This window comes from Protopterus annectens, chromosome 12.part0 (assembly GCF_019279795.1).
Source record: "Protopterus annectens isolate FY-2018-M chromosome 12.part0, PAN1.0, whole genome shotgun sequence".
Taxonomy (NCBI): Eukaryota; Metazoa; Chordata; order Ceratodontiformes; family Protopteridae; genus Protopterus; species Protopterus annectens.
The window spans coordinates 1047344443-1047357263 of record NC_056746.1 but is presented as its reverse complement, the minus strand read 5'-3'; the positions used below and the strand labels follow the sequence as shown (position 1 = coordinate 1047357263).

Sequence of the window (12821 nt, the reverse complement as noted above, 5' to 3'; positions counted from 1 at the left end):
GCTGAAAAGGGGTCTATATTCCTTTATGAAGCCCAGATGGAAAACCTTTTCCATTTGCTACAGCATATCTTCTTGGTGGAGGGCTTTTGACAGGCAAGGATAATGTCGCAGACAGGTGAAGGAAGCCTGGACTTTGGCAAGATTACTGGAAGTCAATAAACCAAGAGATTAGTCTGAGGGACTGAAGAATGTGGAACTGTCATGCCATTGGATGTGACATGAGATCCTTCGGGGATCCAGTATCCATTGAGGATATTTGCTGTGAGACCACAGAAAAGGAAACCATACCCGACTTGGCCAGTGAGGGGCAATGAGGATAAGATTGTTCTTCAACTTGCTGGCTTTCTGAAGAACTTTGGGTATCAGGGGGATCAGAGGATAAGCATACAGGAGACCCGGGGGCCATTGTGGACTAGAACATCCCTGTGTGACTCCTCTGCAGGGGAAATCAGAGCGAAGTACCTGCTGCACTTGTTGTTTAAGGGGGAGGCAAATAGATCACAGCAAGGTTGGCCCCAACGGCTGAAATTTTTGTTCACTATGGACTGGTTCAGGGACCACTTGTGAGGACTCAAAATGGACCTGGTCAAACTCTCTGACAGAATGTTGGATTCTCCTGGGATGTGCATTGCAATGAGGAAGCAGTTCTAAGCAATCGCAAATTCCCAGACCCTCATGGCCTCTCTGCAGAGTGGGTAAGAATGGTTTCCCTCTGCTTGTTGATGTACCTTACCACTGACATGTTGTCCATCAAGATTGCAATCATCCCCAGAGGGAGGCAGTCTTGAAAGGCTTGCAACATAAGGAGAATTACCCTCATCTCCAGGACATTTATGTGCAATTTGGTCTCTGTAGGGGACCAGGTGCCTTGGACCATCCTTCCCTGAAAATACCCCCCCACCCAAACAGGGAGGTGTCTGTGGTCACTGTGGCTGAAGAAGGGGGGGGCAAAAGGCCTAAATAGATGAAGATCATATGTGAGCATCCACCATTGCAAGTGACGCCTGCAAACTGGAGTTAAGTTTGATCGGGGTTGATAACGGGTGACACAGGATGGACGATTGAACTGCCAGAATCCACTGGACAATTCTCACGAAGAACCTGGCTAGAGGCACCAGAAGGATGTCAGCTGACATGGAGCCCAAGGCTATGAGAAGTAGGCAAGCTGAAATAGATGGCATGTCTAGTAGGCATTGGACCTGCTGCTTGAGAGACGACATCCTCTGTAAGGGAAGAGCTGCAACTTGTGTGACTGTGTTCAACTGAGTCCTAATGAATTTGATGTCCTGGACTGGGACCATCTTGGATTTTTCCATATTCACTGTGATTCCCTGGTGGCGAAACAGGTGCATCATCACCTGAATCACCTGAAGTAGTTGATGCCTTGTGGGTGCCTTTAGGAGCCAGCTGTCCAGGTAGGGGAACATCTGGAATCCTTGCAGACAGAGATGCGCTGCAACTACTGCCATGCATTTGATGAACACTGAGGGGCAATGGTGAGGCCAAAGGGCAGTTCTCTGAACTGGTAATGATCAGCCCCCAGCCAGAAGCATAGATATCTCCTGGAGCGCCTGTCTATTTTGATATGATAGCACGCGCCCTGGAGATCTACTAGGCACATCCAGTCATCCTTGTGCATGAGCAGCAGAATGGACTGCAGAGCAACCATGCAGAACTTTGTCTTCTTGACAAACAGATTCAAACTGCTTAGATCCAGAATGGGTTGGAGGTCCCTGGTGGAGGTCCCCGGTCTTCTCTGGCACCAAAAAAAGTGTGAGTAAGTTCTGCATCATTGTTGTTCGGTTGGGATACGCTGGATGACTCTCTTGTTTAGACGTTTTTGTCCTTCTAGAAGGGCATTCTCCCTCTGACTAGGTGGCACATCAGGGAGAATGTTTAACACCCAAGTGTCATTTGTCATGTCTGTCTAGGTTGATGGGTGCAAGGATAGTCTACCCCCAACTGCCTCCAGTCAGGCAGCACTTCAGGAGCGCTGAAAGGGCCTGTCCGAGAAGGGCTACCTGAAGCCCTGGTTCTGTGGACTCCCTCTCCCTCTGGTGTGGCATCTACCATTGAATCCTTTCCCTCTACCCCTAGAAGAGGATTCATCCTATGAATCAGGAAAGGCCTCTTGGGATTTCCAGAACCCCATCTTCCCATGAATCCTCTCCCTCTACCCCTAGAAGAGGATTCATCCTATGAATCAGGAAAGGCCTCTTGGGATTTCCAGAACCCCATCTTCCCACTCCACTGGTTCCTGGAAAAGGTCCATTGGAGGGAAGAAACTTTGATCCCTACAGCAGATACAGTCTTGCCCTCCTGCCTGCTGCAGGTGAGTCTCCTTAACCGATGGTCTGAACAAAGAGGAACTGTCAAAGGAGGTGTTAATGAATGACGCTTGAAGGGGTCCGCAAATCTGCACAGTCTCATGCAGGCATGTCTCCTCAGGGATATGCATGACCCAGCTGCTCGAGAGGTTCCCTTTGCTGTGTGGGAGATGAGCCTCATTAAGAAGTTAGCAATCAAAGGCATAGTGTTCAGCTGTGTTAACATTTTTGCAGTTTTCCTCTGACAGCGACTGCGCCAGAGAGCTGGAAAGTTCCTTTACCAAGTCTTTATGGAGGTGAGTGGAGTGTGCCAGGTAATTCAGTGCTCTCAGCAAAAAAGTGGCCGAGGCATACACCTGCTTCCCATGTCTGTCCAAGGCCTAAGACTCTTTGTTCTGGGGGTGGACAATGGAGCTCTGTTCTGTGATCTCTTTTTTGGTGGCTGTTGATACCATAATGGCATCAACTGGGGCACCTTTACACCAGAAAGGATGATCCTGAGGGGGATGGATTAAGGTACTTATCCTCTCACTTTGGGATTGGTTCCATGGTGTCATGCTTCTTCCAAACCCGGCGAGCAATGAGGTCAATAAGCTGGTCCACCGATGAGGTCACCCAGGATGTAGTTGGTCCTGTCCCAAATGCTTCCAGAAACACTGACTCCTCCGAGGAAGGGGGTTGGGAAGACCAACCACCCTTTAATTTCAGGATTTCTAAGATAGCTCTAAAGGAGATATTGTTGGGTAGAGATCAGGGGGACCTTTCCCCTTCACAGAAATCAGTGTCTTCTGTCAAAGAAGCTATGGGAGAGTCGATGTGCTTCCTCTAGCACCAACACTTCTAGGGAACTTCCTCCACAGGGTATTAGGGGAGGAGTCAGAAGATGGTGGAACCCCTTGCTGAGGGGGTGGGCTAGAGACTCTCTGGGAGGGCCTGGCCATGGATTGGATGGATAGGAGCAAATCTTTTATTCCACAAAGGATTGGAAAGGGCCTGGTGGAGGAAGGACCACTTCTCAAGGAGTCAAGAAAGCCCTCTCTGCCACCTGGAATGCAAAGGACACCAGAAGAGCCTGCCTCCCATCCTAGAGGTTGATGCCCCTAAGGGAGAAAGAGACAAGGCCATCCTGAATCCAACATCACCAGAGAGCACTGGACCCAAGCTGTCAAAGGCCAAGGCCATCAGAGGAAGGGACGGCTCCGAGAAGTTTATAGCTGTCACCAACTCCAAGGACCCAGAGTCGACCCCTCAGATCAGGAACCCGCTCTGCTCCAACAGAATCAGTCTTGCCACTCTGGGAAACCACTGGAGTTGAGGACAGGAGTATCCCATGATTTGACGCATTTACACTCAGGATCATCAGGCCCTGCATCTCTGAAGCCGAGCGGATTGGAGGAGGAGGTTGAGGTATCAGTGTCAGAGCTCTCACAGATCCAGTGTGGATCAGAGAAAGCAAAATTCCCAGCTGGCTGTGGGCTTTGAGGAAACTCCTCATCATCTGATGCAAATCAGAATGAGAGAGCTGGGAGGACTGAGAGGACAGGGAAGAATGTGTCAACCTCACCAGTAATAATTTTGACCGGGTGGTCTGAGCAGGGGAGGCACTTGCTCCTGTGTGGAGTATGCCTCTGAGACCTGGCAGGTGTGATTCGGAGTCTGCTCTGGAGATGAGGAGCTGTGGATCCTAATGACCTCCGATGGCTCCAAAAGGCTGCTCAGACCCAAGGTCAAGGGATCCAACAATGTGAGAGGTTTATTCAGTGACGACTCCCCCAGACCCCAGGGTCCTCTTGGATCTGAAATGAAGTGAGCCACAGGTGGATCCGATGGGAACAGATTCAAAAGCTTCCTTCATTTTTCAGAAACAGAAGCAGATGTCCACAGGGAAGCAGAGGGGGGTCGCTTCTTATGGGAAGGAGTCTAGACTCCAGAGAAGGGAAGAAGCCCTCTCAAGATGAGCTTATTCCTCCTATCAGCAATGGCCCAGGGACTGAAGGCTGAGCAAATGTCACACTGCATTTCCAAGTGCCCTGGACCCAAGCAATAAATGCACCTCTTGTGGGCATCAGATTGGGGAATCTAATGCCCACAACAGGCACACCTCTTAAACCTGGAGGGTTTTTTGGTTTGTCTGACATGCTGCCAGCCACTCACACAAAATGGACTCTCAGACACCAGCCATACGCTAAACTATAACTTAAAGATAGCAGGAAAGCTTTTTTTTTTTTTTTTTTATTTTTTAGGAAAAGAGAGGAGAAAAGAGAAATGTAAAGGAGAAAACAAAATGGGAGGGGAAGGACCTAATGCCAGTGAAAACCAAAGTAGCCTAGCAGGAGGGGAGGTAGTAATTAACTCTAACTATTTAGCATTAGACTATAGAGAAAAAGGAAGAATCCTAAGAGAAAAATCAAAAACGCTGCCTAAACTGGAGAGAGGCTTATAATTGAGTCTGTCCATAATGGTGGCAAACTCGAGCTGAGGGTTTGAGGAGGAGTGAGGCATCATGCAAGAGGGAGGAGTTTGATGCTCAGATCATATGTCTGGGAAATGGCCAACTTGGATCTAAGGATGGACCTGAAGACCCATTCATGATGCATAATGAAATGGACAACATCAGATCTGCCTATTATATGTCTCTGCTTGAGGCAGTGGCAGTTTGTGTATGTGAAAGGTGCATAGAAAAGTAGTAGCAGCTGGAGGATAAAGTGCCTCTGGAAAAACAATCCAAGAAATGTAAAAACAAAGTCCAGGGATTACTCCACAGCTGCAGCAGCAAAAATTTTAATAAAAAGGAAGCGCTTTTGTGTTTTCTCACCGAATGCTTCTGCAGACAACTGAAATGTGCAAGTAAGTACTTACCTGGCAGGGGGAATACCACAATCAAGAAGGTGGTTTTCCCAGGGTGAGAATCTTCCATTGCACATTTCAGTTGTCTGAAAAAACATTCAGTGAAAGAACGCAAAAGCGCTAACTTCCTTTTTATTAAAGTTTTTGCTGCTTCAGAGATGGTGTTACCCCTAGACTTTGTTTTTACATTTATGTGAAAGGTGCCTTAAAGCTCTGAAAGCCGTTCAGTGGGCATATCCTAGGTAAGGATAGAATCCATATAACGTAGACTACTGCAACAGTGATCTATAAGAACATCTACTATAATGGTAAGTTTAATTAATCAAATGTACTTTTTGCAATAAAACTAATCACCCATGAAGACTGTCTTTCAAGCAACAGTGCTACCCTGTTTATGGCTGTGTGTGTGTGTGTGTGTGTGTGTGTGTGTGTGTGTGTGTGTGTATATATATATATATATATATATATATATATATATATATATATATATATATATATATATATATATATATATATAAATATATAAATATAAAAATATATATATATATACATATATATATATGTCTTAGACAGCTAACTTGTTAAAATACATCCTGTTAAGGATTTGACTTGAATGTGAAATAGACAAAGAAATGAATGACCTGGACATTCCAATACACTTTATGCTGACATTTTGTGTTTGTTCTCAAGAAAATCATGAGATTACCAGAACAGAAGTTTCATTAGACCCAAAGGCCAGAAGTTCAGATATGCAAGTGACTGATGTTATAGTCAACAACCATTTGGCAATGTAAATGACCCTGGTAGAGAATTTCTTTCCATGATGAGAGATCACAGGAACCATCAAGGTTACCATGCTATAGCTCTGTGTTCAGGATTTCTGGATCAAAGAAATGAAGAGAGTATTTAGCAAACAACTGTCAAGTCACAAATTAAACTGATTGTGGGACTGGCTCATGAAGAAAGGAGGACTAAGTTTTACACTGCCAATTTGCTTGTGCTCTTTCTGGGCTTTGAATATACCCCTTTCAGTCACTGGAAGAGAAAGAAGGGCATCAATGTATCCCCTGCTCCATGAAGGAAAGAAACTGTCCAAGCAAATGACTGTATGATCTAATTACTCATTGATAAATTGGCAGATAACCATTTTCCAGTCATGTGAAAAGATCTGCATAGGGGAAAGGTCCCAAAGAAGAAAGGTCTTCAAAGATCAGCTGCATTATTTATTTATTTATATTTGTTGACCGGGAGTGTCCGACTGGACGTAGGTCCATTTTCAGCGGAGGCCCGGGGAGAAAAGCTCCACAGTTAAAATAGACAGTAGGTACACTGGATTACATAGCGATTAACAATTTACATAGCAATTACTTACAACATATTTACAGATGAAGAACATAGTACATCAGTAGACAACTAGAATCTTTATCTGTGAAGTACATAACAGACATTAACAAATGTTACAAGAAGAAGTTCCTGCTGTATAATAAGTACTGGCTTATGAGCATCTGAGCTTGCTATAATCAAGGTAGTTAGTGGAGTGGAAAGAAAGGTAGTGGTTGGATGGGGTGGGTGATACTAGAGTGGGAGTTGCAAGGGCATAGCCAGCATGTTTTTAGGTGCGCTTTTAGTAAAGTTTTGAAGTGGGTGCATGATGGTATGGAGGTAATTGTGGGTGGGAGGGAGTTCCATAATTTGGCTATGGTGCAAGAGAATAGTGCTTCACCAGCAGAGTTATTGGCTTTAGTGATCTGCAAGTGATTTTTGTTGCTGGATCTTAGTGGTCTCGTGGTGCGACAGGGTTGGAGTAGATTCTGGAGGGATGGGACATTTAGTGGATGGTTTACTAGTTTGTGGGCGAGTGAGAGTTGATACCACTGAAGGAGGTGAGGGAGTTCAAGCCAGCCCAGGTCAGCAAGTGAGAGACAGTGGCGACTATGGTAGGATGCCCCTGTGGCAAATTTGGCGATTTTGTTGTAGCAGGTCTCTAGCTTGTTTAGATCGCATTGCCTTAGGTTGGTATATATTGGAGAGGCATAAAGTAGGGTGGAGATAAGGTGGGAATTTGCTATTGAAATCTTTGCTGCTTTGGTGAGAAGTTGCTTATTTCTGTATAGTGCTCCTAGTTTTTGTGGACTTTTTTTATGGTCATGGATATGTGAATGTCAAATTTTAGTTTATTGTCTGTTTCCTCTTCTAGCAATTTGGTGTGTTTAGTTGGGTATATAGTGGTGTTGTCTTTTGATGTGATGTTAAAGTGAGAGTTGTTTTGAGTATATTTGGTGGGTTGGAAGATGAGTAGTTTAGTTTTGTTTGGGTTGAGTATTAATTGGGCATCGGATAACCAAGTTTCAACAGAGGAACAGGCTTCCTGTGTGGCTTTTTGCAGTTTGAGTAGGGACTGGGCTGAGCAGATGATGGTTGAGTCATCTGCGTATTGTATGAGTGTGCCATGTTTGGTGGCAGAGGCTAGAGTATTGGTGAAAACAGAGAAGAGTAGGGAGTAGTAGCTGCATTAGATGTCATTCAAACCCCAGAGCTACAGAGTAACTAAGAGTGCATGTTTGTTGGACACTCCCAGAATGAATTAAAAATCTATCAGCATAGGAGGTGCTGGTGTGGACCACAGGTCGCTATTTAACAGTCACATGGGACATTTATTATACTCAAGTTTAGGCAAGCAAATGTATAACATGACTGATGACAGTAAGGACTGAGATCCAGTGTGAATGGACAAAAAAGACCTGGTGGGTTCTGGGGACTTGTGTGTGCTTATACAGCCAGCAAAATGTATTACATCATATGCATGGGCAGATGTGGATGCACTTGTACTATGGATTTTACAGAAAAAAACAGTGAGTTTTTACAGGCAGACAAGATTTACCCAACCAAGGGAGCATTAAGGAAGATTCTTAATGTTGCATCTATACTTCCTCCTTTCCCTGCTACACTTCACTACAGATTAATCGGAAAAGGTAACTTATTTGGAATGCTACATCTGGTGAACTTGCTAATAAACTCAATTTCTTTGTTAGATAGCAATTAACTAAAAAAGAAACATAAGTGGTTACAGGAGGAACTCAGAATGGAACTTTCAAAAACTCAAGAAATCACTGAAATCCCACACATCTTCTGATGGCAATATAAACACAGGGATATTTTTCACTATTAGTCGGCTTGCCTCAATAAAGAAATTACATACCTCTACATATTGCAGAAATCTGATCATCAATTCTGCGTCTTAGGAGTACATTCTTTGGACCTGCCTTTTCTTGCATTTTTTTATTAATACACTTTAAAAGTTTACTGAATTATGTTTGATCTAAAAGGATAATCTTGAAACTGTGTTTTTAGCACTCAAAATTCTGGACAACACTTAGAAACTAATCACCAGCATTTCTCCTCACTTTTCCTTTGCTTGTCCTGTTGAGGGTCATGGAGACAGCAGACCAAACTCCCCACACCCCCAGCCACTGATTCCATCTACTCCTGAGGAATTCCTAAGCACTCCCAGGAAAGCCAAGCAGTACAGTCAATTTTAGCATGTCCCAGCGGTCTCTGCTTGGAATAAATCCAACAGAATCCATTAAAATGGTAACTTTATATAATCACTTCAGCTGACTTCTCTTGATGTGAAGGTGAAGCGTACTCAAGACCCATTCATCCATTACAAAAAGGAAGCCTAGCAGCAATGCAAAAAAAACTTAATGTTTGCTGCTTATACTCATAACCTTATTTTTTGTCACTACGTACAGTTTCTGGGGTCTATGTTTAGTCATTGAATGGACTAAACATCAAACACAAATCAGCAAACGTTCACTTCATCGAACCTATGAAACTGGCAAAGTAACTAGTTGGCCAACACTTCCCCATCTCACACAATGCCGTATGTCAACCCCCCCATGTGGGGTCTTTGACCCACACACCCCTAACTATATATACCAACTCCGATACAGCTCTACAGTGGGGAAAAGGGGGCTGAAATACTGCCATGTGTGAGATGGGGAAGTGCTGGCCAACTAGTTACTTTCCCCATCTCACAGGTTTGATGAAGTGAACATTCATTGAATGAACGTTCTCTGATTTCAGTTTGATGTTTAGTCCATTAAATGACTAAACATAGACCCCAGTTTCTGACCATATAGGAATAAGGCATGTAGCCTGCCAAGTAAACTTACATCTTTAAAACAGTTAAACATAACCAGATATTAATTTGATGGGTGGTGGATATTAAATAGGCTTTAATAAAACTCAGATAAAAAATAGGTAAGTACTTTCATCTGAACACAGACTTTACTACATCAATGAAGCAATGGGAATACGTGAATTAAATATCACCCAAAGCAATGCAACTACAGAAGAAAGAGCACTCAGATAGTATCACAACATTAGAAAACAAACTACGAGTAAAATGGAAAAAAACTCTAAGTGACAAAAAAAACCCACATCAAACATACATCAGAGGTCTTCTCTTCCGGAAGCTTTTAAAACAGAAATGAACATTTAACACTGAACCTACCCTGCAGTTAAGGCTACTAGCTACTAAAACTCTTCATCCAGCACTGATTTAATGTTGCCATCCCTTGTATCTATTCAAACAAATAACATTCCGTCTGAGTTGTTGCTTTTCATTTGTCTTCAACATGTCGGACCCGGATGCGGCACAGATCCGACTCAGACGCATTCTCCAGCATCGGATTCAAGCTCCTAGCTCATCCACTACCCATAATGCACCTGTCTCCCTCCTACCCTCAGATTGAGTTTGTTACAGAACTGCAGCACCCCAACCTAGACCATATGCCTATAAACCTGGCATTACCACAAAGCTCATCAAGAGAGAAACTAGCCAGAATAGAGGGGCTATGCCACTTCCATCTGGTCTACTACACAGCCTACACAAGGCAGGGGGGAAGGAGGGAGGGACAGCTGAAGACACATGTAAAGCAACAACTAAGATAGAACGTTATGGTGAGTACATAACTTTATTTGAAGTTGTTGTTTTCATTTGGTCTTCAACCTGTAGGACAAAGTCCCCAGCTACCAATGAACCCCGGGAGGTCCTCATGGAAGGATGTTCTGGACCGGCATGGTTAAGCCAAAGGATGCCTTGCCCCTGGAAGAAGGTCCAATTTATAATGGGAGATAAATGTGTGCAATGATGTCCAGGTAGCTGCAGAGCAGATATCATCTAAGGAAACCCTAGACTAAAAGGCTGCAGAACTAGCAACAGACCTGGTGGATTGCACCCGGACACGTCCTAGTGGAGGTAACCCTTTGACTCGATAGGCCATTGAAATGCATTCAGAAATTCATTGAGCACCAGTAATCTTAGAGATAGGCTTTCCCAAGAAGGGTTTAGAAAAGGAAATGAAAACTTGATCAGACTTACGAAAGGATTTTGTTCTATGCAAATAGAAATGCAGCTGCCTGTGAACTTCAAGCAATTGCAACTTGTACTTTCCTTTATTCTGGAAATTTGGAAAGAAAACTGGAAGACTGATGACCTGACTAATACTGGACTCTGATGCTACTTTCAGCAGGAATGATGGGTTTGTCTGCAGGTATACCCTGTCTTTGTGAAATACCATATAAGGGGGCTTGACAGACAAGGCTTGGATCTCCAAAACTCTCTTGGCTGAGGTAATTGCAACCAAAAGGGCTGTCTTCCAAGACAGGAACTGCAACTCAACCCTAGCCGCTGGTTCAAAGGGGGGAGAAACCAGAGCTTGCAGCACCAAGGTGAGATCCCAAGGGGGGCATTGGGTCCTTAACTGGAAGCCTAAGGAGAAAGGTACCTTTCAAAAAGGCCTTGCAAAGCTTGGTTGAAGCCAAAGAAGCTGAATTCTCGCCTATGTGAAAATTAAAGATCGCTGACAATTGTACCTTTACCATAGAAAAACTAGCACCATGATTAAAAATACCCACCAAAAACTCCAAAATGGCTGGAACTGGTGCAGTAAAAGGATCCAGATCACTCTGAGAAGCCCAGATCGAGAAACGCTTCCACTTACTAGAGTAAACCTTCTTGGTAGAAGATTTGTGAGCTGCCACTAAAATCTTCTTAATAGGAGAAGCAACCCGGGATTCCTAGCTATCAAGGGAATTGGAACAGCCTAGCCATGAGCTTCAGGCTGACTAACTCTGGGTGAGGGATCTGGCAGGGATGTGTAATCAGATACAGAACCAGATCTAGGGTCCAAGGAGGACACACTACATAAGACCACAGAGAGGGGAACCAAACTTGGTGAGGCCAAAAAGGGGCAATGAAGATCACTGAGCTCCCCAACTGTCAAGCTTTCTGAATGAATCTGGATATCAGAGGCAGTGGGGGGTAGGCATATAGTAGACCGGAGGGCCAAGCCTGAACTAGAGCATCTCTGGGGGGCTCCCCTGGATGAGGATTCAGAGTGAGAAACTTGCTACACTTTGCGTTGGAAGGAGAGGTGAAGAGATCGCAGCAAGGCTGACCCCACTTTAGAAAAATCTATTCAGCTACTGAAAGATTCAGAGACCACTTGTAAGGCATCAGAACAGATCTGCTGAGCCTGTCCACTAGTATGTTGGACCTCCCCGGAATGTGCGTTGCCACCAGAAAATGGCCAGAGGAAATCACCCACTCCCACAATCTCATGGCTTTGCGAAAAAGGGGGTAAGATCTGGTCCCTCCTGTTTGTTGATGTACCAGACTACTGACATATTGTCCGTCTGGATGGCAATAGTCCCTTGGGGAAGATAGGCATGTAGAGCTTGCAACGACAAAAGCACCTCCATCATCTCCAGGACAGTGATATGCAGATGGGTTTCCAGGAAAGACCACTTGCCTTGGAATGCCCTTCCCATGCAATGACCCCCACCACAGCAGGGAGGCATTCGTGGTCACCGTGACTGCATGGGCGGGAAGAATGAATGGACTTTGAACTGTTTCTTACTGAAATTGGTGCACCTTGTTTGCTGTAGTATACACTAGATCCAGGCTTGCTGAATCTAGCTTTGTTTGTATGCTTGATGTTTGTTTGCTTGTTATTTTCCTGAAATGCTAATTCCACCTAAAACACGGCTTTTCAGTGCTTCTGTGGATCCCTAGTGATATCTGCATTGCTTACTGTACTTATTTCCTTGTTTCACTTGAAAGAATGTTACTGTTTGTCGTTTTTGCATTTAAGTTACCTGTAACACATTGCATTTAAGTTACCTGCCACTTGCTCACTAAAGAAATTATATGTCAGCACTAAAAAATTAAAAGCACTACACCCTCACAAACTCCCCTTGAGTACCTTGTTCCCCATTGGCCCTTTTTTTCAGTTATAAAGGAATTCCCAATACTATTCTAGCATGTCCAAAGGTCAGTTGTCAATCTCCACTCCAGTCCAGCTGGTGAATCTGGGAATCTTGAGGCAATGTTACAACTGCCTCATGTACACAGACAACCCTCTCCTCCTCCCAACAAATTCCAACACATGTGAGAGATGCAACCATATAGCCAAACTGGAGGCTAAGCTCTCTCAACTCAGTACCAGTCAGGAGGAGAAGGAAACCACACTCACTACAATTCCAGTCTCACATAGACCTACCATGACAGCAAACCAAACACATAAACACACAAAAACATACTCAGAGGCTCTAAATAAAAATCTGCCTAAGCAGCAGAGA

At 44.3% G+C, this 12821-nt stretch overlaps 1 pseudogene; it reads left to right on the top strand.

The window, feature by feature from the left end:
• Positions 1-5178: 5178 nt before the first annotated feature.
• On the top strand, positions 5179-5354 carry LOC122817417 (annotated as a pseudogene).
• Positions 5355-12821: the final 7467 nt, after the last annotated feature.